The sequence below is a fragment of the Schistocerca cancellata genome, chromosome 3, assembly GCF_023864275.1.
Source record: "Schistocerca cancellata isolate TAMUIC-IGC-003103 chromosome 3, iqSchCanc2.1, whole genome shotgun sequence".
In the NCBI taxonomy this organism is placed as follows: Eukaryota; Metazoa; Arthropoda; class Insecta; order Orthoptera; family Acrididae; genus Schistocerca; species Schistocerca cancellata.
In genome coordinates, this window is record NC_064628.1 from 202,413,687 (window position 1) to 202,437,439 (window position 23,753).

The window sequence follows — 23,753 nt, forward strand, 5'->3', positions numbered from 1 at the left end:
TTAAATACACTATTTCTAAAATACATAATATTATAGTACACTTGCTTTATGAATATGCCTTGTAGTAGTTAACAGAAGGAACAACAAACTCTTACAACCTCTATTACCTTCATAAATCGTCTGTCGCTGTCTGCCTGCTTACTATAAGAACAATTACAAGCACTTATATTGTAAAGTATAACAGAAGATGTCTCCTGTATTAACGATGATATAATTCAGCACAAATGACGTTATCTTACCAGAAGAAACCCTTTGGACTTAGTCCTGAATCACACTAACGTAGGTGAGAGGTGTTGAGGGGTACTTAAATTTTAATAATCACCTTTAGAATATATATTTGCGTTATGAGCTCTCTGTATCTTCTCACATACATGCCTACAGGTTGGGCATGCGTTACCCCCCTTTACCCCACAGTACTCTGGCACGCCATTATTGGAGCCAAAACTAAACGTCCTAGCCTACTAAAGTAGAGATAGGAGTTTTGTATCCGCTTGTCTGTCGGCATACAACGGCACTGTGGTGACGGGGATTAGCGATCATGATGTCATTACAGAAAAGAGGATTACTGAAGTTAATAAATCAGTCAAAAAGTCTAGGAGCAAGTTTCTGCTAGACAGAGCAGATAAGCAATTATTAGTATTTCACTTAGACAGTGAATTGGCATCACTTAGTTCCAGTAAGAGGGATGTAGTAGAATTATAGGCGAAGTTTAAGCAGATTGTAAATCGTGGTTTGTAGTCATGTGCATAGTCAGTAGATAAAAGATGGAAAACAACCACCATTGCTTAATAATGAAATTCGGAAGAGGCTGATGAAGCGGAGTCTGTTGCACTCTAGGTTCAAAACGGAAAAGACAAATGACGTCAAGCGAAGGTTGTCAGAGATTCATGCGTCTATGAAAATATCTGTGCACGATGCATACAATATTTTAGCAAAATATCTGGCAGAGAAGCCGAGGAAATTCTGGTCTTATGTAAAATCGCTAAACGGGTTTAAGCCTTCCATTCAGCCCTTTCTTGAGCAGTCTGGTGTAGCTGTTGAAGACAGCAAAATGAAATCCGAAATTTGAAGCTTCACTTTCAAGAGATCGTTCATACAGGAGAATCGTACCAATGTACTGTCATTTGACCATTGCACAGACTCCCATATGGACGACATAGTAATAAGCATCCCTGGCGTACAGAAACAACGGGCTGGCCGCTGTGACCAAGAGGTCTAGGCGCTTCCGTCTGGAACCGTGTCGCTGCTACGGTCGCAGGTTCGAATCCTGCCTCGGGCATGGATGTGTGTGATGTAGTTAGGTTCGTTAGGTTAAGTTAGTTCGTAGTCTAGGGGCTGAAGACCTCAGATGTTAAGTCCCATAGTGCTTAGAGGCATTCTTAGATACAACTGAAAGACTTGAAACTAAAAAAAATCTCCAGGTCGGGTTGGAATATCAGTTCGACTTTACAAAGAGTGCTCTACGTCATTGGCCCCTTAACTAGTTTGCATTAATCGAGAAACTCTCGCCCAGCACAAAGTCCTGAGAGACAGAGCCGCGTGGGGTAGCCGCGCGCTCCGAGACGTTTTGTCACTGTCCGGGCGGCTCTCCCCGGCGGAGGTTCGAATCCTTCCTCGGGAATGGGTGTGTGTGTGGTCCTTAGCGTAAGTTAGTTTAAGTTAGATTAAGTAGTGTGTAAGCTTACGGGCCGATGACCTCAGCAGTCTGGTCCCTTAAGACCGTACCACAAACTAAAAAAAAATTCAAAGGGACAAAAAAAAGGGACAGGTATATAAGAAGATTAAACTGAGGTATATAAGAAGGATAAAAGCACGGACCAGAAAAATTACAGACCAATATCCCTAACATCTGTTTGCTGCAGATTCCTTGAACACATTCTCTGTTCGAATACATTAAACTTTCTTGAGACTGAGAAGCTTATGCACACCAATCAACATGGTTTTAGAAAGCATCGCTCGTGTGGAATTCAACTTTCCTTTTTCTCATACGGTACACTGCGAAGTATGGATAAAGGGCAACAGGCAGACTCCATATTTTTAGATTTCCGGTCAGCATTTGACACCGTGCCCGACTATACGCTATTAACGAAGGTACGAGCAAATGGAGCAGGTCCACAGATATGTGAGTGGTTCGAAGAGTCCTCAAGTAATAGAACATAATTTGTTATCTTCGACGGCAAGTGTTCATCAGAGAAAAGTGTATCATCAGGAGTGCGCCATGGGAGTATGATAGGACCACTTTTCTTCTCTGAATACATAAATGATTTGGCGCACATAGTGGGCAGCAATCAGCAGTTGTTTGCTGATAGTGCCATGATTTATGTTAAGGTGTCGAAGTTGAGTGCTGAATGAAGATAGGACACGACTGAGAGAAAATTCCCAGTTGCTGTGATGAATGACAACTCACCCTAAATGTGGAAAAATGTAAGTTAATGTGGATGAGTAGGAGGATCAAACCTGTAATGTTCGGATACAGAATTACTAGTCGTTTAAATATCTCGGCGTAACGTTGCAAAGCAATATATGATGGAACGAGCATGTGAGAACTGTGGTAGGAAAGGTTAATGAACGACTTCAATTTATTGAGAATTTTAGTAAAGAATCGTTCACATATAAAGGAGGCCGCATATACACTCCTGGAAATGGAAAAAGAACACATTGACACTGGTGTGTCAGACCCACCATACTTGCTCCGGACACTGCGAGAGGGCTGTACAAGCAATGATCACACGCACGGCACAGCGGACACACCAGGAACCGCGGTGTTGGCCGTCGAATGGCGCTAGCTGCGCAGCATTTGTGCACCGCCGCCGTCAGTGTCAGCCAGTTTGCCGTGGCATACAGAGCTCCATCGCAGTCTTTAACACTGGTAGCATGCCGCGACAGCGTGGACGTGAACCGTATGTGCAGTTGACGGACTATGAGCGAGGGCGTATAGTGGGCATGCGGGAGGCCGGGTGGACGTACCACCGAATTGCCCAACACGTGGGGCGTGAGGTCTCCACAGTCCATCGATGTTGTCGCCAGTGGTCGGCGGAAGGTGCACGTGCCCGTCGACCTGGGACCGGACCGCAGCGACGCACGGATGCACGCCAAGACCGTAGGTTCCTACGCAGTGCCGTAGGGGACCGCACCGCCACTTCCCAGCAAATTAGGGACACTGTTGCTCCTGGGGTATCGGCGAGGACCATTCGCAACCGTCTCCATGAAGCTGGGCTACGGTCCCGCACACCGTTAGGCCGTCTTCCGCTCACGCCCCAACATCGTGCAGCCCGCCTCCAGTGGTGTCGCGACAGGCGTGAATGGAGGGACGAATGGAGACGTGTCGTCTTCAGCGATGAGAGTCGCTTCTGCCTTGGTGCCAATGATGGTCGTATGCGTGTTTGGCGCCGTGCAGGTGAGCGCCACAATCAGGACTGCATACGACCGAGGCACACAGGGCCAACACCCGGCATCATGGTGTGGGGAGCGATCTGCTACACTGGCCGTACACCACTGGTGATCGTCGAGGGGACACTGAATAGTGCACGGTACATCCAAACCGTCATCGAACCCATCGTTCTACCATTCCTAGACCGGCAAGGGAACTTGCTGTTCCAACAGGACAATGCACGTCCGCATGTATCCCGTGCCACCCAACGTGCTCTAGAAGGTGTAAGTCAACTACCCTGGCCAGCAAGATCTCCGGATCTGTCCCCCATTGAGCATGTTTGGGACTGGATGAAGCGTCGTCTCACGCGGTCTGCACGTCCAGCACGAACGCTGGTCCAACTGAGGCGCCAGGTGGAAATGGCATGGCAATCCGTTCCACAGGACTACATCCAGCATCTCTACGATCGTCTCCATGGGAGAATAGCAGCCTGCATTGCTGCGAAAGGTGGATATACACGGTACTAGTGCCGACATTGTGCATGCTCTGTTGCCTGTGTCTATGTGCCTGTGGTTCTGTCAGTGTGATCATGTGATGTATCTGACCCCAGGAATGTGTCAATAAAGTTTCCCGTTCCTGGGACAATGAATTCACGGTGTTCTTATTTCAATTTCCAGGAGTGTAGGACCCTGGTATGACCTGTTACTCAGTACTGCTTGCGTGTTTGGGATCAGAACCAGGTCGGACTAAAGAAAGACATCGAAGCAATTCAGAGGCATACTGGTAGATTTTTAACGTAAGGTTTGGACAACACGTCAGTGTTACGGAGATGCTTCGGGAAGTTGGATGGGAATCCCTGCAGGAAAGGCAATATTCTTCTTGAGAAACACTATTGAGAATTTTTAAAGAACCGGTATTTCAAGCTCACTGGCGAACGATTCTGCTGCCGTCAATATACATTGCGTGTAGGGACCATGAAGCTACGATACGAGAAACTGGGACTCATACGGAGGTATACAGACAGTAGTATTTTCCTCGCTCAGTTTTCGATTGGAACAGGAAAGTAAATGACTGGTAGTGGTACAGGGTAACCTCCGCCGAGCACCATACGGTGGCTTGCGGAGTGTCTACGTACATGTAGAAGTGGATGTGGAACACGTAATTAGATGAAAGAGGGGACCTGATGAACCTAATCTTGCCACATTAAATAAACCTACAATTAAAAAAATAGCTGAAAGAAATAAATAATTAATTAAACAATAACATGATTCCTCACCTAACACAAACTTGGTTTCACTAACACCCAAAAAATTAAAAAAAATTGAACTCAATTATCACACTAATGTTGAAAGTTTTTCAACGAAATACACTTCAATACATCCTTATCCAAGTCAAAAACGTTGTAAAACAATTAAGTAGTGCATGTAACTCACACGGTGATATGAATTAATCGCATGTCAGTGTACAACACGTACAAAGTATAATAAATTACGGAACTGACACGAAGTCGTCATTAGCATTTGATTATTGCGCTACGCGTCCTTTTTTTTCGTCACCAGTCTTCTTCCCCTTTTGATGCGGTCCGCCATGAATTCCTCTCCTGTGGTAACCTCTCCATCTCAGAGTGGCACTTGCACCCTACGTCCTCAATTATTTGCTGCATAAATTCCAATCTGTGTGTTTTTCTACAGTTGTTGCCATGTACAGGTCCCTCTAGTACCACGGGAGTCATTCCCTCATTTCTTAACAGCTCTCATATCATCAAGCCCCTTCTCCTTATCAGTGGTTTCCACATATTCCTTTCCTCTCCGATTCTGCGTACAACATTACCATATCAGTCCACCTAATTTTCAACATTCGTCAGTAGCACCACATCCCAAATGCATAGGTTCTCTTCTGATCCGATTTTCCCACAGCCCATGTTTCACTACCATACAGCGCTGTACTCCAGACGTACATTCTCAGAAATTTCTGCCTCAAATTAAGGCCGATGTTTGATATTAGTAGACTTCCCTTGGCCGGGAATGCCTTTTTCGCCATAGCTAGTCTGCTTTTGATGCCCTCCTTGCTCCGTCCGTCATTGATTATAATAGTGCCTAGGTAGTAGAATTCCTTAATTTCATCTACTTCGTGATCATCAATCCTGATTTGGTGTCAGGGCGCTGATGACCTCGATGTTGAGCGCCCATAAGTCCCAACACACACACACACAATCCTGATTTTAAGTTTCTCGCTGTTCTCATTTCTACTACTTCTCATCACCTTCGCCTTTCTTCGATTTATTCTCAGTCCAGACTGTATAATCATTGGAATGTTCGTTCCGATCAGCATATTATGTAATTCTTCATCACTATCACTCAGGATAACAATGTCATCGGCGAATCGTATCATTAGTATCGTTGCATCTAGAATTTTAATTCCACTCAAAAACCTTTCTTTTATTTCCATCGTCACTTCCTCGATGTACAGATTGAACAATAGAGGCAAAAGGCTACATAACTGTCTTACACCCTTTTTAATACGAGCACTTCATTCTTGTTCGTCCACTCTTATTATCGTCTCTCGGCTGTTGTACATATTATATATATGACACATCTCTTTCTATAGCTTACCCCGACTTTCTTCAAACATTCGAACATCTTGCACCTTTTTACACTGTCAAACTCCTTTTCCAGGTCGAGAAATCCTATGAAAGCGTCTTGTTTTTCTTTAGTCTGCCTTACATTATTAACATCAACGACAGAAGTGCCTCTCTCGTGCCTTTACTTTTCCTAAAGCCAGACTGATCGTCATCTAGCGCACCCTGAGTTTCCTTAGGGATTCTTCTGTATTTTATTCTTGTAAGGAACTTGGATGCATGGGCTGTTAAGCTAATTGTGCGATAGGTCTCGCACTTGTCAGCTCTTGCCGTCTTCGGAATTGTGCGGATGATTCTTTCACGAAGGCCAGATTGTAAGTCGCCAGATTCATACTTTCTACACAACAACGTGAATAGTCATTTTGTTGCCCCTTACCCCAATGATTGTAGAAATTCTGATGGCACATCATCTATCCCTTCGGCCTTATTTGACCTTAAGACCACCAGAGCTCTTTTAAATTCTGATTCTAATACTGGATCCCCTATCTCTTCTAAATCGACTCCTGTTTCTTGTCCTATCACATCAGACAAATCTTCCTCCACCCCCATCCCTACCCCCTAGAAGCTTTCAACGCATTCTTTCCACATATCCGCTCTCCCCTCTGCATTTAACGGTGACACTCCCCTTACACTATTAGTGTTACTACCCTTGCTTTTAATGTCACCGAAGGTTGCTTTGACTTTCATGTATGCCGAGTCTGTCCTTCCGACAGTCACTTCTATTTCGATGTCTTCACATTTTTCCTTCAGCCATCTCGTCTTTGCTTATATGCTCTTCCTATTTATTTCATTACTCAGCGACTTGCATTTCTTTGTTCCTGAGTTTCCAAGAACATTTTTGTACTTCCTCCTTTCATCAATCAACTGAAGTATTTCTTCTTTTGCCCATGGTTTCTTCACAGATACCTTCTTTGTACCTATGTTTTCCTTCCCAACCTCTGTGATGGCCCTTTTTAGAGATGTCCATTCTTTTTCAACTGTACTGCCTACTGAGGTATTCCTTATTGCAGTATCTATAGCCTTAGAGAACTTCAAGCGTATCTCGTCATTCCTTAGTATTTCTGTATCCCCCTTCTTTGCGTATTGATTCTTCCTGACTAATGTGTTTAACTTCAGCCTACTCCTCATCACTACTACATTGTGCTCTGAGTCTATATCTGCTCTTGGGTACGCCTTATAATCCAGTATCAGATTTCGGAATCTCTGTCTGACCATGATGTAATCTAATTGAAATGTTTCCGTATCACCCAGCCATTTCCAAGTATGTCTCCTCCTTTTCTGATTCTTGAACAGGGTGTTCGCCATCACTAGCTGAAACTTGTAACTGATCTCAATTAGTCTTTCCCCTCTTCCATTGTCCCAAGTTTATATTCTCACGTAAACTTTTATTCTACTGCTTCCCCTACAACTGCATTGCAACTGCTACTGCATTTTCATCTCTTTTTTCATACTGTATTGCCCTTTCAGTATCCTCATACACATTTGATTTGCAGCACCAAATGATGGATATTTCGTCGTCTAGCCAGGCATTCCCCAGCAAGCTCTACAACAAATACAGGAACACCTCAATGAAGTTTCAGAAGACAACTCTCAATATACAGGTTAATAAAACTTGCCTAGCTAATAATGTAATTCCAGAATATTTCAAAAACTATGTGAGTAATATGTCATCTGCATCAAAGAAAGTGAAAAAGAAAGTGGGGATTTGGTGACTAAGGCAAGAAATTATGGAATTATATGGTAAAAAGCGGTTGCTCAACGCTGAACTTTACCAAACACATTTAGATTTGGCCAACAAATTCACAGTAGTAGCTCACTTTGATGAAATACAAGAGAGAAAAAAGGCATATAATCAGAAAGTAATGCAATAAAAACGAAAGAAAGAAAACAGAAAACTCAACAGAGTAATCAACAGCACAAACACATCCACTAAAAACAATCTCAACCAACAATATAAGTTCCACGACAGAATCGTTAACCTAACAGACATAAATCTTACCAAACAAGAAAAGAGCCTACTAGAAGAGGGTCAAAACACAACATTAACACAAACATATAACACAAACAACACAAAACCTCACAACGGAATCAGACCACATTATACAGGAACAAGGAAAACTGAGCACACCAAATTTTAATGCAAACTTGACAAGAGAACTATTTAGCTGCAGAAATAACACAGATAATCAGAACTCACAAATCCACAATTATCTCCAATCATAAATCATCAGAGCAAATCACAGCCAGAAAACTTAAATAAAAATTAAAAGAGAACAATGCCGTAGTAACATGAGCAGATAAAGGTAATATTACTATAATTATGGATGGAAAAGGAATACATAGAGATAACACTAGATTTTCTCAAAGACAACAACATCACAAAACTGATCAGTGACTCAACAGCAAGATACCAGAAAAACATTCAACAGACACTGAAAAAACATCAATAATACATTCCCAATGGGCCAGATAAAGAGGATTACACAGAAAAATCCAAAAGCACCCACCCTAAATGCCCTACGGAAGGTTCACAAGGATAACATCCCATTAAGACCCGTCATTATCTTCCGACATGTTCCATCCTACCACCTAGCCCAATAAACACACACACTACTGAAAAAACTGTAGTCGTTTGATAATAGCAATCTGGAAAACTCAAAGGAGTTAATAGACAGAATCAAGAACATACACGTACCGGACACAGCGACCCTCATATCATTCGAAGTCACATCAAGGTACACTTGCATTCCAATAAATGAAACAATCAACATCGTCACACAAAGATTAAAACAATAAGGAAACGTACCAGAAACACAAATCAAAGAAAAAGCAAACATACTCCAGACCATAACATCACAAAGTTATTTTGTATTCAACAAAGAATTTTATTCTCAACACGAAGGACTACCAATGGGATCACCAATCAGTTTCTCCTAGCTAACATATTCATGAAGTACCTGGAGAAGATGATCTTCAGAAACATAATAAAACCAAAGCACTACAAAGTTATATACTGGTACCGTTATGTCGATGACATGATGTTGCCTGATTGATGAACCACATACACACATAGAACAGCTACACAATGAAATAAACGACTTACACCCAAAAATAAACTTTACATTAGAAACAGAAACTAACAAGACACTACACTCTATAGATCTCACCATACAAAAAACAAACAACACACACAACTGCACAACATTCAGGAAACCGACAACCACAAGCGCCACCATTCACAACCTATCAAACCACCCATTGATACATAAGTATGCAAACTTCAGATTCATGCTCCACAAATTAAGCAGAACACCCATGAACAAACAGAACTACACACAAGAACTAAACACAATAAAGCAAATAGCAGTAAAAAATGGTTATACTACCCAAATGGTAGACAAGTTAAATCAAAAAATATGCAAAAAGTACAAAAATGAACACACCAATAACACACAAATCCTCACCCAGCACAGAACAACACGAAATACTAACAATGACCACACACAAGACACAACAGAGCAACAACACACACATAAAACGAAACGGCACATACTCACCAACAATAACAAGATTGTTCACAGAATAGGCAACATATTAAAGAAACAGGGACTCCAAATAGGATACAGGACGGAGAACACAACACAGAAAAAGATCAGAACACAAGCAACACCAATGGATAAATTTAACAGGTCAGGAATATATGAACTCACATGCAACGCTTGCCAGTCAGTATACATAAACTTGCACATACTTCTTAACAAGATGTTCGGAACATCTCATAGCTTTAAAAAGCAACAGCTCCCATAGCACATTTGCTGTTCACCTTATAGCCAACGACCACCACCCAACCACAACAGAAACAGACTTAAGGATACTAAAATCCAGCCACAGCCTATACAGTAAAACAGATCATTGAGGATAACATCCATATCCAGAACGCAATAGCAGAAGGAAAACAGGTCTTAAACGAATACACTACACTCTGCAGGGCACACTACTTAACACATTAAAGGAACTTTTCAAATAAAAACAGCACAAACAGATAAAGTCTACACACAAGCACACGCATGCACGCATGTACACACACACACACACACACACACACACACACGTACACACACACGAACACAAGAAAAATAAATACACTAAAATCTGCAAAGACACACCATTTGCACACAAATATGAATACCATATAAAAGACAACGCACACAGCTAAGAAACACACACACGCACACAATAAATGCAAATAAAATTCAAATTTGACGCCGAACTCTCTGGTGAACAAATGAACACAGACTGGGCTGGGAAACAGAACAAACCACAATCAAACTGTGTTCTGGTGTAGTGACAAGCATTTTACTACGTTATTTCTGGAAAATACTTGTTATAGCTACGTAGGCACCACAACATCTCAGCATGATGCGGAGAATGGAAGTGCTTGCCACACGAAAAGGTAAGTAAATACGAAAATAGGCGTGAAAGCACGCGAAAAACTAAATTACATTCTAGAAGGTAGGTCAACTCTCAGCAAGAAAAAACAAAAGGAAACAACAAAAAACTTTCTCATCAACATCGTAATACACTAGTGGCCATTAATATTGCTACCCGAAGAAGAAATGCAAATGATAAACGGGTATTCATTGGACAAATTTATTATTTAAGAACTGATAAGTGGGTGCATAGATCCTGAGAAATCAGTACCCAGAACAACCACCTCTGGCCGTAATAACGCCCGGGCATTGAGTCAAACAGAGCTAGGATGGCGTGTACAGGTACAGCTGCCCATGCAGCTTCAAAACGATACCACAGCTCATCAAGAGTAGTGAGTGGCGTATGGTGACGGGCTAGTTGCTCGGCCACCATTGGCCAAACCCTTTCATTTGGTGAGAGATCTGTAGAATGTGCTGGCCACGGCAGCAGTCGAACATTTTCCGTATCCAGAAAGGCCCGTACTGGACCTGGATTATGCGGTCGTGCATTATCCTGCTGAAATGTACGGTTTCGCAGGGATCGGATGAAGGGTAGAGCCACGGGTCGTAACACATCTGAAATGTAACGTCCACTGTTCAAAGTGCCGTCAATGCGAACAAGAGGTGACCGAGACGTGTAACCAATGGCATCCTATACCATCACGCCGGGTGATACGGCAGTATGGCGGTGACGAATACACACTTCCAACGTGCGTTCACCGCGATGTTGCCAAACATGGATGCGACCATCATAATGCTGTAAACAGAACCTGTATTCATCCGCAAAAATGTTTTGCCTTTCGTGTACCCAGGTTCGTCGTTGAGTACACCATCGCAGGCGCTCCTGTCTGTGATGCAGCGTCAAGGGTCAATCCGAGCTGATTGTCCATGCTGCTGCAAACGTCGACCAACTGTTCGTGCACAAGGCTGTTGTCTTGCAAGCGTCCCCATCTGTTGACTCAGGCATCGGGACGTGGCTGCACGATCCGTTCCAGCCATACGGGTAAGATGCCGGTCATCTCGACTGCTAGTGATACGAGGCCATTGGGATCCAGCACGGCGTTCCGTATTACTCTCCTGAACCCACCGATTCCATATTCTGCTAACAGTCATTGGATCTCGTCCAACGGGAGCAGCAATGTCGCGATACGATAAACCGCAATTGCGATAGGCTACAATCCGACCTTTATCAGAGTCGGAAACGTGATGGCACGCATTTCTCCGCCTTAGACGAGGCATCACAACGTTTCACCACGCAACGCTGGTCAACTGTTTGCGTATGAGAAATCGGTTGGAAACTTTCCTCATGTCAGCACGTTGTAGGTGTCGCCACCGGCGCCTACCTGGTGTGAATGCTCTGAAAAGCTAATCATTTGCATATCACAGCATCTTCTTCCTGTATTTAATGGCCAGTATTGTAATTAACACAAAAGTGGTCCAGAAAATTCATATTCACCAAATGTAAAGGTATTTACAAAAAGAAACGATCTGTTGTTTGAACTAAAAATGCACATAATTTTATAAGCATGTAATAAAATTCTTCACATTGCAGAATAAATGGAAACGAAAACCCACTGATGATGGCACAGTGGTGCCGAAACATATTTGGGTACTGAGAAAAACGGTGTTTTGCGTAACTGGCGGACCTCAGATCCCTAATGGTCATACACTTTCTCTTTCTCTTCATCTTCAGCTGGCGACGTCCGCATGTATACCTGAACTATTGTTGTCACTGTTGGTTTGCTGTCGATTCTGATAAGAACAACCCTGTCACTGAACTGTTCACAGAGACACCCTCAGTCCTACCTTCCTAGTCATAACGAAGAGTAGTCCTGTTACATTATTTTCTGCTTGTGTTGATATTACCCTATACTCATCTGACCAGAAATCCTTGTCTTCTTTCCATTTCACTTCACTGACCCCTATTATATTTAGAGTGAACCTTTGCATTTCCATTATCAGTTTTTCTAGTCTTCCTATCACAGCCTAGCTTCTGACATTCCGTGCCCCGACTTGTAGAACGTTAACATTCCGTTAATTATTGAAGGTTTTTCTCATTGTAACCTTCCCCTTGACAGTGCCCTCCGGCAGTTTCCCACCCCTATGACAAGAGAGAGAAACTGTCTCCTCGTCCGCCCTCTTTGTCAAGTCCGTTGGCCAAATGAGAGACTTTTTCTGCTGGAAGTCTTCGGCCGCCAATGCTGATCATTAATCAAAATTGAAGCAGCGGCAGAATCCTAACCCGAAACCGAAAGCGTTTTTGATTACATCTAGACCTTGCAACATATTAGCTATTGTGTTGTGTGAGAACTCGGACATAAGGCAAAAGAGGGTGCTGAATCCAATGTATATGATGCTCTTACACTTTCAGAGATACTACCTGTAAGCAATGTAACACGGTATTCTGCATGACAAAGGGAACTAGATGAAATTGACCAGCTGCCGGAAACAGGAAAAATAAATTACGCAAATCATTTGGACCTTAAGTCGTAGTTGATGTCGTCAGGTGACAGTATATCACGATATATCTAACACACCACTTCTTATTTCGTTATAAATTAAATAAATAGAATAAAATCCCCCTAAAATCTATTAATGGAAATGAAGTCCCATGCTTCTCTACAGAGCGTAGGGGAACGATGCGGGAGACCCGCACCGACTTACTAGGCAAGGTCCAAATGGAGGTGGTTTGCCGTTGCCTTCCTCCGACCGTAATGGGGATGAATGATGATGATGAAAACGACACAACAACACCCAGTCATCTCGAGGCAGGAAAAATCCCTGACACCGCCGGGAATCGAACCCGGGACCCCGCGCTCGGGAAGCGAGAATGCTACCGCGAGACCACGAGGGCCATTGGCTATGTGCCATATATAACAGAATGTAATAGAACGTAATGGATCTTGTTACGTTTGTATAAATACTTAAAACAGAAGATGGACAGATATTTAAGGCAGCTTAGGATTTAAATATTTATAGGTATGTAACAAGTTCCATTACATTCTATTGTATGCTGTTATGTTTGAAATATGCTCTAATGGCGACTAATAAATTTTAGGTAACTGTCGGATTTTATTTAATTTATAATGGAATGCGTAGTGGTATAACTCCACATGTTGTATGTATATTGCTATGCTGCTATCTGGTGACAATAGCTACGACTTAGGGTCTAAATGATATGCGTCAGTTAATTTACCTGTTTCCGTCAGGAGACCACTTCATCCGGTTTCGATATCATGTAGGAGGGCGAGTTATATTGTTCAAATTTTTTTATCTCACATAAATCGTCATACGCATGGGACGCTAAGTACTTTCTTAGCGCCCAATACCCTATACACTGTCTAATGTGTTGCAAGTTCTGGAATTATTCGAGGTAAGGTACGTATACCACAACATTGTAATCTTAATAATGACTTGATATCAGTTTCATAAACTATATATTTTTTATGTGCCGTAATACGTCCAGCCGCTGCCACTTTCGCTAACGCGCCGCGAGTGGCCGAACCGGACACCCTGGAGCAAACTCCTGTATGCAATCATTCTGCAAGGACACAGCGGGAAGCCGGGCGGTCACCCTTGCCTCGCTCAAGGAGGGAGACGCCACGCCAGTGACTGTTACAAGTTTTTATTACACTATTGCCTTAGGGCTAAGGCCGAAATTGCAGTAGTGTAATCAAAACTTATAGCAGTCAATGGCGTGAAGCTGATGGCCTTCAAAAAACAACGTGAAATCGTGAGAAAGATGCTGATTCACGAGCCACACGCCAGCCCACGCCAGGCAGAAAATTTCCATCCCCACACGGAGAGGCGTCGCGATGAAACGGCGATCTGTCTGTCATTGGGCTGCATTGAAAATTTCGTCCGCCAGTGACAACGCCGAAAGGAATAATAACTCGAAGAGGAGTTGAGATGAGAAGTGGAGGACTAACGAAAAAGGGGGAGTCGTGGAGACACCGTGGAAGCGAGAGGACATGGGCGCTCTTCCACCCATTGCCAGCATCCACCTTCCGACACTGTGGTAACACAGCTTCGGCCACGCAACCCACAACGCGGAGATCGTACCTGGGCCCCGCAGCGAAGCCGCAGTTGCTGATGAGGGCAGCCGGCCTCGCACAGCTCTGAGGCGACGAGCGGCACCGGCGCAGCGCCTGCCGCCGACAGCAGTAAACGACGAACGATGATGAGAAATGGTGAGACGACTCGTTACCTCGTCTTTCCCCTCGTCTCTGCACACATTCCAATTGGTCCTCAGATTTGTAATTTTGTTTTGGTTTGTGTAAATAGCACGAAAATAAATACATTTCTTTCATGTTTTGATCATATAAGCAATCATTTACATTCACGCGTCAACCCCTTAATTCTGTAATTTTGGTTTTTGATTTCATTTAATTATCGATATCAATTAATTGTTGGCTCCTAACGTGGAGCAGTCTGATTAGTCATCTGCTCGTCATTTCATGTTCGACAGCGGAGACAGCGTAATTTCTCGAGTTCACTACATCTTTGGCGCCCAACGTGTGGCGACCTCATTCGGAATTTTCGTAACATCTGATGTCACAAAATAATTTCTCCACCTCAGCACAGTGTGGTACACAGAGGAGGTAAAAGTTACTTAACAGCATTGATATTACCGTATAGGTTACATACTCTACTTCACTGTATAACCAAATGTTTGGTTTATATAAGGATGCAGTGAATTATATTTTGTTGTAAACATTTACTTAATTGAAGATAGCCATTGAATTTTCTGAAAGTGAATATGTAAAAAAAAAAAAAATACTTGTGATCCCGACAAAAATGAGCTCTCAAAGGATACCAGACTCTCAAATAAATATTAATAGAGACCTCAACTGACTGTTTTTGTTACAATTGCTAAACGTTGACATGTCACGCATCGCTTACCCCGTACGGTCTGGCGCTGCTTAGCTATGGTTGTCATTTGCAATTTCCTAACAGATGGGCTGCAATATTTCCCTCATAACAGTTGGTGTTCGGAATGCCATCCTTACGTCACAGTTGAGAACACATGCTGTACATCGTGCAGCAAAGCACCAACTATTTTCACTTCACCAAGTAACGTTGATCACCGATAAGGCCTTAAATGCTAGAATAGATTGAAGTAGCTTCTGTCTGAAATAGCAGCCTTCAAGTTCCCAATATTGAATGTGATGTTTCTGGTGCTAGAAGAATCGAATCCATCGCAACGGTATGTATGCCCCTGGCTAGACCACAGAGGAAGGTCTTGAGGCGTCGACACAGACAGGCACGTCTGCTGTTGGAATTCCACCACAGCGTATCAGCGTAATGCCGACGTTATGGAGAAATACACATATCTACGGTGATGCCGACATGATGACGATCTTCATGTACTATGGTTATATTGCGTGTCCCAGCTCCAGTTCGTCTCTTCGGACGGCACTTTTGCAACCAGCAACTCCGCACACACGTTACTTTCTTAGCAGCAAGTCCAGTAGAAAACATCAAGTCACAGTGTGCATTCACGTATCCCATAAAGTGATATTTGGAAAGTGGTATTACCGCCTCTCACATCGACGAGACATACCAGCAACCTGGCTTCCTTGTTCCCAGTTCAGTTGGATTCAATTCATTGCATGATGCTGTCGCAATAAGGTACTTAATTCATATTGACAGAATCTTCCGTCGGTTCAAAGTGGTGCTTTTCATTTATTATAAGAACTTCACTGGCCACAAGACATTAAGGGGGAGTACCACTGTACTTACGTGCACGTCGCGTGCGGTCCAAATCTGTTAATCCCGGAACGTTGTTAAACAAAATCTCCAAAGACTGATTGGTACTGACCTTTCTTTCACCACGTTAGCATAACTGGATGATATTTTGAATCGCTACCCAGGGATACATGTTGTTGGATTCGTGTAAAATGGTGAAGTGTGTTCCTTTGCTTGGCGCTGTAAGGATTCTTGCATGAAATAATTATTAGGTCCGCTTCGTTATCATATTGCAGGCTGTCTCAATAAAAAAAAAAGTACTTTTGTCTACATCATCTAAACTGGGTCGTCTAAAGGCAACGTTAGCACTGCGCAAATTCAGTTGCTGTTGATGAGTTACTGAGATTTACGTGCGTTCCCACGATTGACACTGTTTTACTCATTTGATGGTTCATTAGAACTAAAGATCCAGGGAGAAACATTTATAAAATTTCTGGTATATTGTAAATATTTCCGTACTGTTCCAATCTGTAGAGTACAATGAATCTTTCTGGCTCTCTTCAGTATTCAACCGTGAGGTTCTTTTGCAGCAGTACGCCATTCCCCTTTTCTGTTTACCATCCTCTTCATGACTGCGTATGAAGTGCATCACATATTATTTATAGTTAGCTGCATGGATGACATCCCCTTCCGTCAACAGCTCCCTCTGTTGTTACTCCAATGATCTTTAACCCTAAAACGCGTCGTACGAGTTTGTCTCTTATTTGTATGTGCCTGCACTGAGATCTGCTTCCTTTATTCTTCCCAGCACCTCTTCGTTCTTAACTCCGTCTCTCCAGGTAATCATCATCCTTCTATAGCACCAAATATCCAGTGCAGTAGACATTTACGTTTCAAACAAATGCTACACTCTGGTCGAATGTTTTCATGAACAGTTCCCTCATTTCGAGACTAATGTTGTTTCTGGTGAGTAACTCCTTTCTCAGAATAATTGCAATTTGGCTTGCTGTATTCTACTGAACATTTTTTACGCCTTCTATCATTCCTTGTGATCCTCCTTCCCAAATAGGTAAATTATTCCATCACTTCTCTCTCCATTCATTCTATTCTTATTCTTCAATATTCATATTATTCTCTAGTACTACCTATCGCCACTTTAGGCTTTCGTATGTTCATTGCCCTACCACACTGATTACAGAAAATTCTCTTCATTGAAGCGGGGACCTTCTCTAGACATTATTTCGTCTCCGTGACCACATCATCAAAATCTGCATATCGTAGCGTATCTATTATTAGCCCATTAGTATTCATCCCCCCCCCCCCCAGTAGTTCCTTAAATTTAGTCAGTAACTTCGCGGATGTAAGCATTGGATGTAAGAGTGTAAGAGAACACATAGCACATCCTTGTCTCACACCTTTTTTAATTGCTTGCTTCTTCTCCCCGATGATAATTCCTCACCACAGCTACATTGTTTTTAAATAAGCTGAGTATAACGCAAATACACTCCTGGAAATGGAAAAAAGAACACATTGACACCGGCGTGTCAGACCCACCATACTTGCTCCGGACACTGCGACAGGGCTGTACAAGCAATGATCACACGCACGGCACAGCGGACACACCAGGAACCGCGGTGTTGGCCGTCGAATGGCGCTAGCTGCGCAGTATTTGTGCACCGCCGCCGTCAGTGTCAGCCAGTTTGCCGTGGCATACGGAGCTCCATCGCAGTCTTTAACACTGGTAGCATGCCGCGGCAGCGTGGACGTGAACCGTATGTGCAGTTGACGGACTTTGAGCGAGGGCGTATAGTGGGCATGCGGGAGGCCGGGTGGACGTACCGCCGAATTGCTCAACACGTGGGGCGTGAGGGCTCCACAGGACATCGATGTTGTCGCCAGTGGTCGGCGGAAGGTGCACGTGCCCGTCGACCTGGGACCGGACCGCAGCGACGCACGGATGCACGCCAAGACCGTAGGATCCTACGCAGTGCCGTAGGGGACCGCACCGCCACTTCCCAGCAAATTAGGGACACTGTTGCTCCTGGGGTATCGGCGAGGACCATTCGCAACCGTCTCCATGAAGCTGGGCTACGGTCCCGCACACCGTTAGGCCGTCTTCCGCTCACGCCCCAACATCGTGCAGCCCGCCTCCAGTGGTGTCGCGACAGGCGTGAATGGAGGGACGAATGGAGACGTGTCGTCTTCAGCGATGAGAGTCGCTTCTGCCTTGGTGCCAATGATGGTCGTATGCGTGTTTGGCGCCGTGCAGGTGAGCGCCACAATCAGGACTGCATACGACCGAGGCACACAGGGCCAACACCCGGCATCATGGTGTGGGGAGCGATCTCCTACACTGGCCGTACACCACTGGTGATCGTCGAGGGGACACTGAATAGTGCACGGTACATCCAAACCGTCATCGAACCCATCGTTCTACCATTCCTAGACCGGCAAGGGAACTTGCTGTTCCAACAGGACAATGCACGTCCGCATGTATCCCGTGCCACCCAACGTGCTCTAGAAGGTGTAAGTCAACTACCCTGGCCAACAAGATCTCCGGATCTGTCCCCCATTGAGCATGTTTGGGACTGGATGAAGCGTCGTCTCACGCGGTCTGCACGTCCAGCACGAACGCTGGTCCAACTGAGGCGCCAGGTGGAAATGGCATGGCAAGCCGTTCCACAGGACTACATCCAGCATCTCTACGATCGTCTCCATGGGAGAATAGCAGCCTGCATTGCTGCGAAAGGTGGATATACACTGTACTAGTGGCGACATTGTGCATGGTCTGTTGCCTGTGTCTATGTGCCTGTGGTTCTGTCAGTGTGATCATGTGATGTATCTGACCCCAGGAATGTGTCAATAAAGTTTCCCCTTCCTGGGACAATGAATTCACGGTGTTCTTATTTCAATTTCCAGGAGTGTATTTTGGTAGTCTAGACCAGCCTTCTTCAACAGTCTGCTCTTAACGGTCAACATCATCGTATATATAAAAGTCCAAATATAGGAGGGTCCACATGGTGGCAATTTCGACTATGCTACAGAATTTTCGCTTGTTTCGCGTAATCCCCACCGCACAATCTTTTTACTTTATATGCAGTTTATATGGCATAATTTTTTAATTACTTTTATATTGCTTATTGTTGCGAGCTCGACAGATAAAATTCGATTTTCACTATTAGTTTCTGTAGCTGAAAATATTTTAACTTTATGCATTTTGACCTATTATGTGGGGGCACGCACAACACTAAATGATTTCCTGCTGTGGACGTACGATCTTTCATTTGCAAACTATTTTTATGCGACACTGAGCTGGCTTATTAGATATGGAACATGGTATCATTACTGTAACTAATAATGGAATCAAAAATGCCCTTCGCTACTTTCATCTCTTGAATGCACAGAAAATTACTCTTATCGCCTGTACGGAGGTTACAGTATATTATGTTCACTATACGTAAAAGCTACAGTGAGTGTTTCATTTTAATATATGAAGACTATTAACTGCCACGACTAACATGAGAGCATGAAACAAAAAAAAGAAGAAATTTAATTATTGTGTTATTAGCCAGAACAGGTTTTGCACGGCAGTCTTTGATCATACACAAGTAAGACTTTATCACTCATGAATTATTTACGAAACTGATAACATAATAGCAGCTGCACGTGTCCACCTGAAAATGACATAATAAAATCCAAAATTTCCCTCTGAAGTCTCCAGGAAGCTGAAGGAGATAATTTTGATGTACCGTTACCTGCCCACTATATTGCGGGACAACTGCTTTCATTCAGTTTAATTTGAATTTACCGCGGCAGACGGCTACCGCAATCGCTGCACGGCTCTGCGTCATGAAAAATTCCTAATATGCTGAAAACAGCTAAGAATAAGGAATGAAATCTTGGGCAAGCTAGCAATAAATTATTACAGGTAATAATTTTACCAATTTCTATATTCAAAAAATCAACATGAATTGAAAGTGCATACCTTTTATAAATATCAACATCCAATGGCGTCTTTCTCGATCAAAGAACAAACGAAGGGTACCTACGCATTCTAGCGAGCGTCACAGGCTCTTACAACTTTAACAGCTACAAGAAGACAGAGAGAGTAATGTTTTAACCTCCACTATTTATAGGCAATTTAATAAGCATCTGTGTTATTATTTTTCATTATCTGCTTTGATACATACATTCACCAACCACAGACGTTTTTTGTGAAATATAGATACATAAACATTGCACAAGCATAACAAATGAAAAATTATTTCCTTTTATACATAATCTACAACCATTCATACAGTAATGAAATAATAATAATAATAATAATAATAAAGATAAATGTTTATTTTTATTATTTTTTATTTTCTACCATTTTTTTAAGAATCTTGCCAGGAGACGTCACACTTGGAAACCCTTACATATGCTCCACACTGTCCTGACCTCTCCCCATTCGATTTCCGTAATTTTGAAGCCCTGAAGGAAGGTAGTGGAGGCCGCGGTTTGCTTCGTATGCAGAGGTGCCCATCTGGGTACAATCATGCTTGCATATCCAAAAGCAAACAGTTGTCCATGTAGCCACTAACCATCTTGAGTAGCAATGGAGAAAATGTATTAACAGTTAAGGCGATTACTTTTGATATAATGAACAGCTAATTTATTTTTTAGCCTTCCGTATGTCAGTCAGCAAAGACGGAACCCTTATATAAACCCTGTGTTGTCTGCCTGTCTGTCCATCTTTTCGACTAGTAAAAAGCCTTTTTCAGGCAAAATTCAGGCTGAAATTTGCCTCACATATTAAGGTATATAGTCTCTTGCGGAGTAAATAATTGACACTTGTATGTTAATGTGATCAAAAGATACGGCCATTTATGACACAAATTTTGGTACTCTGAAACTCGCTTGCCAAACATATAGGGTAATTCCCGTTGACGTAGAATCGTGATTTTAGGCAAGACGCAAGGCTTCACAGTACTAGAAATGGAAAAATAAAACACGAAAACTGTTATTTTATGATTGCTTCAAAACCTCTTCTATAGCCAGTGATACCTCTGATACAAAATGCTTAATATGCTGAATGCAGCCCACTGAAATTTAAGAGAACGAGAAGAGAGGAAAACAAATATTATCCCCATTAGCACTGTAATAGATTAGGTGCTATATATATATTCTATTAATGTGTAAGTTGTTGAATGGAATGTGGGGTCTTATTATTTTATTTATATTTTATTTTTATTTTTAATTTGATTTTGATTTCACTAAAAAGATATGCGAAGGCACAGATCGTTGATAGATTTTATTGACAGAAAAATGTAGCGTCGTATCCTGTATAATTATTGAAGTTAATTAGACGAATCCGTGCTCAAAAACAGTTAACGATTAAAGGCTATACACAGGCATAAAGATGTATTCCACTATTTTCAATACGTAAGGACCTACGTGTGATTTAATATCGTTTTAGTGCAGTCCAAATCTGTGTCCTATTGCATATAACATTAATCGTCTGAATAAATCGTTAAGTACTTTGAAAATATCAATCTCCTATTAATCATAAATGAATGAAATAATATCGCCGATCTCCAGTGTTGCCCGTTGAAAGAATAGGATAATAATTACGATAATTTGAAATTGCCGCTTAATGGCGACCAATTGTCACCGCCCAGCTATGTTCAGTTATCAGCCGACGTGGCGTCTGAAATTCTCTTGAAAATGATGGGACAAGCAAACGAGATACGTGGTGCAATTCACAGTTAAAATTAACAGTAGCAATACCTTAGACATGTATTGGAGCCCCCTGCACAAATAATAAAATACATACACTCCTTGTTACGTAGACTGCTCACAATAGCTTCCTATCAGAAGAGGACAAAGCAAGAGAGAGTCTCGTGCTTTTTGTTTCACGCCGATACTAAAAAGAACAAAGAAAATAATAATAATTGTTATTATGTTACAGATAATAGTTTTTTCTTAATAATCGCATGATACCTTTACTTCCAGTGGAGTTTCTTTTACATATGACAAATATAACTTCTAAACAATGGGAAATTTTAATAATTTATAGTTCTCATAATCTGGGCCATGAGACATCATACAGGGCAGTGGTAAACCAGTAACAGTAGCTGTCGCCAGTATCCTCAAATGCGAAATCACCGTCAAGTAAATATTAGCAAAGGTAACATGCAAGAAGATCGTGCACAAAACCACGTCATTGATGCAGAGAGGTGAACACAAAATGACGCTGTAACTATTATTAATATGATGGAAGAGCACCGCCCCACAGCATCGTGTTCCACAAACTAAATTCACCCACACTACACCCTTCAGTGTAGATCACTGGAGTGGTGGCAAGTAAGTATTAATAATTTAGTAAATTTATTGTGATACAACAATAACACTGACATTAACACTGAATTAACTACTGACTACTACAAATGCTGTGGTCACAACAAAAAAATGGTTCAAGCTACTCAAGGGAGAGTGCCAGTTACGATTGTCCTGGATACAGGCACTACGGGAAATCTTCTGACAGGCAATTTACTTGATTAAGATTAATGATGTCACGGGGATACAAACGTATTCAATGCAGAATTGTAAGACTGTTGGAGCAACTGGGGTCAGGTCACAATATGTTAAAATGCAGATGCACGTTGAAATTGTAATAGGAAACAGAGCCACTGTTTGTCCATTCTTAATTGTAAGTCTGTTAACTCTATAATGCATATTAGTCATATAATCTCTAAGGGGGAAGAACGCAGTGATCGAATTCTCCTCAGGTAATTACTATCCAAACATAGACGCAAAAATATTACAGTTGACTTAGTAAAAACAAAGACTATGCCTGATAAATTCTGCCAAGGCTTAAAGGAAAAGTTCATTAAAATAAAATCTGCATACATCAGTAGTTCACCTCACCACAGCAGCACGATACAGACTAACGACAATCAAATAAAGGATTAGATTACAGAGTTTAGAATCATTAACTCTTTGCAACAGGTGGAGTTGAAGGATTTGCTCTTAAGGTATGTATATATTTTAAACGAAAAACAGATAATACTAGTACATACCAACATAACACAGAAGTACACTCCCATGAAACGTACTATCAGAAGACGTACTTAATCCCATAGACCAGACACGTGGTGGTCACAAATATGGCAAATTATCGAGGGGAAAAATACAGGAACCTTGATGTCACCAAATTACAGCCCCTTGCTAGTGGTGGCAAAGCAACGTGGAAGTTTTCGCCTTGTGCTAGGCGCAAGAGGTAGCATCAGAATCTTTAGTCCTTTTTGCACTAGACCAGAGAACTTAAATGAAAAGTTTAATTTTGTTAAGTACTTTACTAGCATTCATTAGACAGCTTTGTATTGGTAGGTGAGCCTCTCAAAAAAAAATCAAGAAAATATATTGCTTTTGTGTTACTGAAGGAAAAAGTTATCATTCTGTGTATTGTCATTCAGGTTAAATGTAAGTTCAGGTGCATTCATTTCTACCTCGGTCACAGGCTTAGCTACTGGGTTACTAGCTTTGGTAACACTGTACATTGAAAATCGATTGATAGCTACCCCTTGTACTGGTAGGTGAGCCTGTC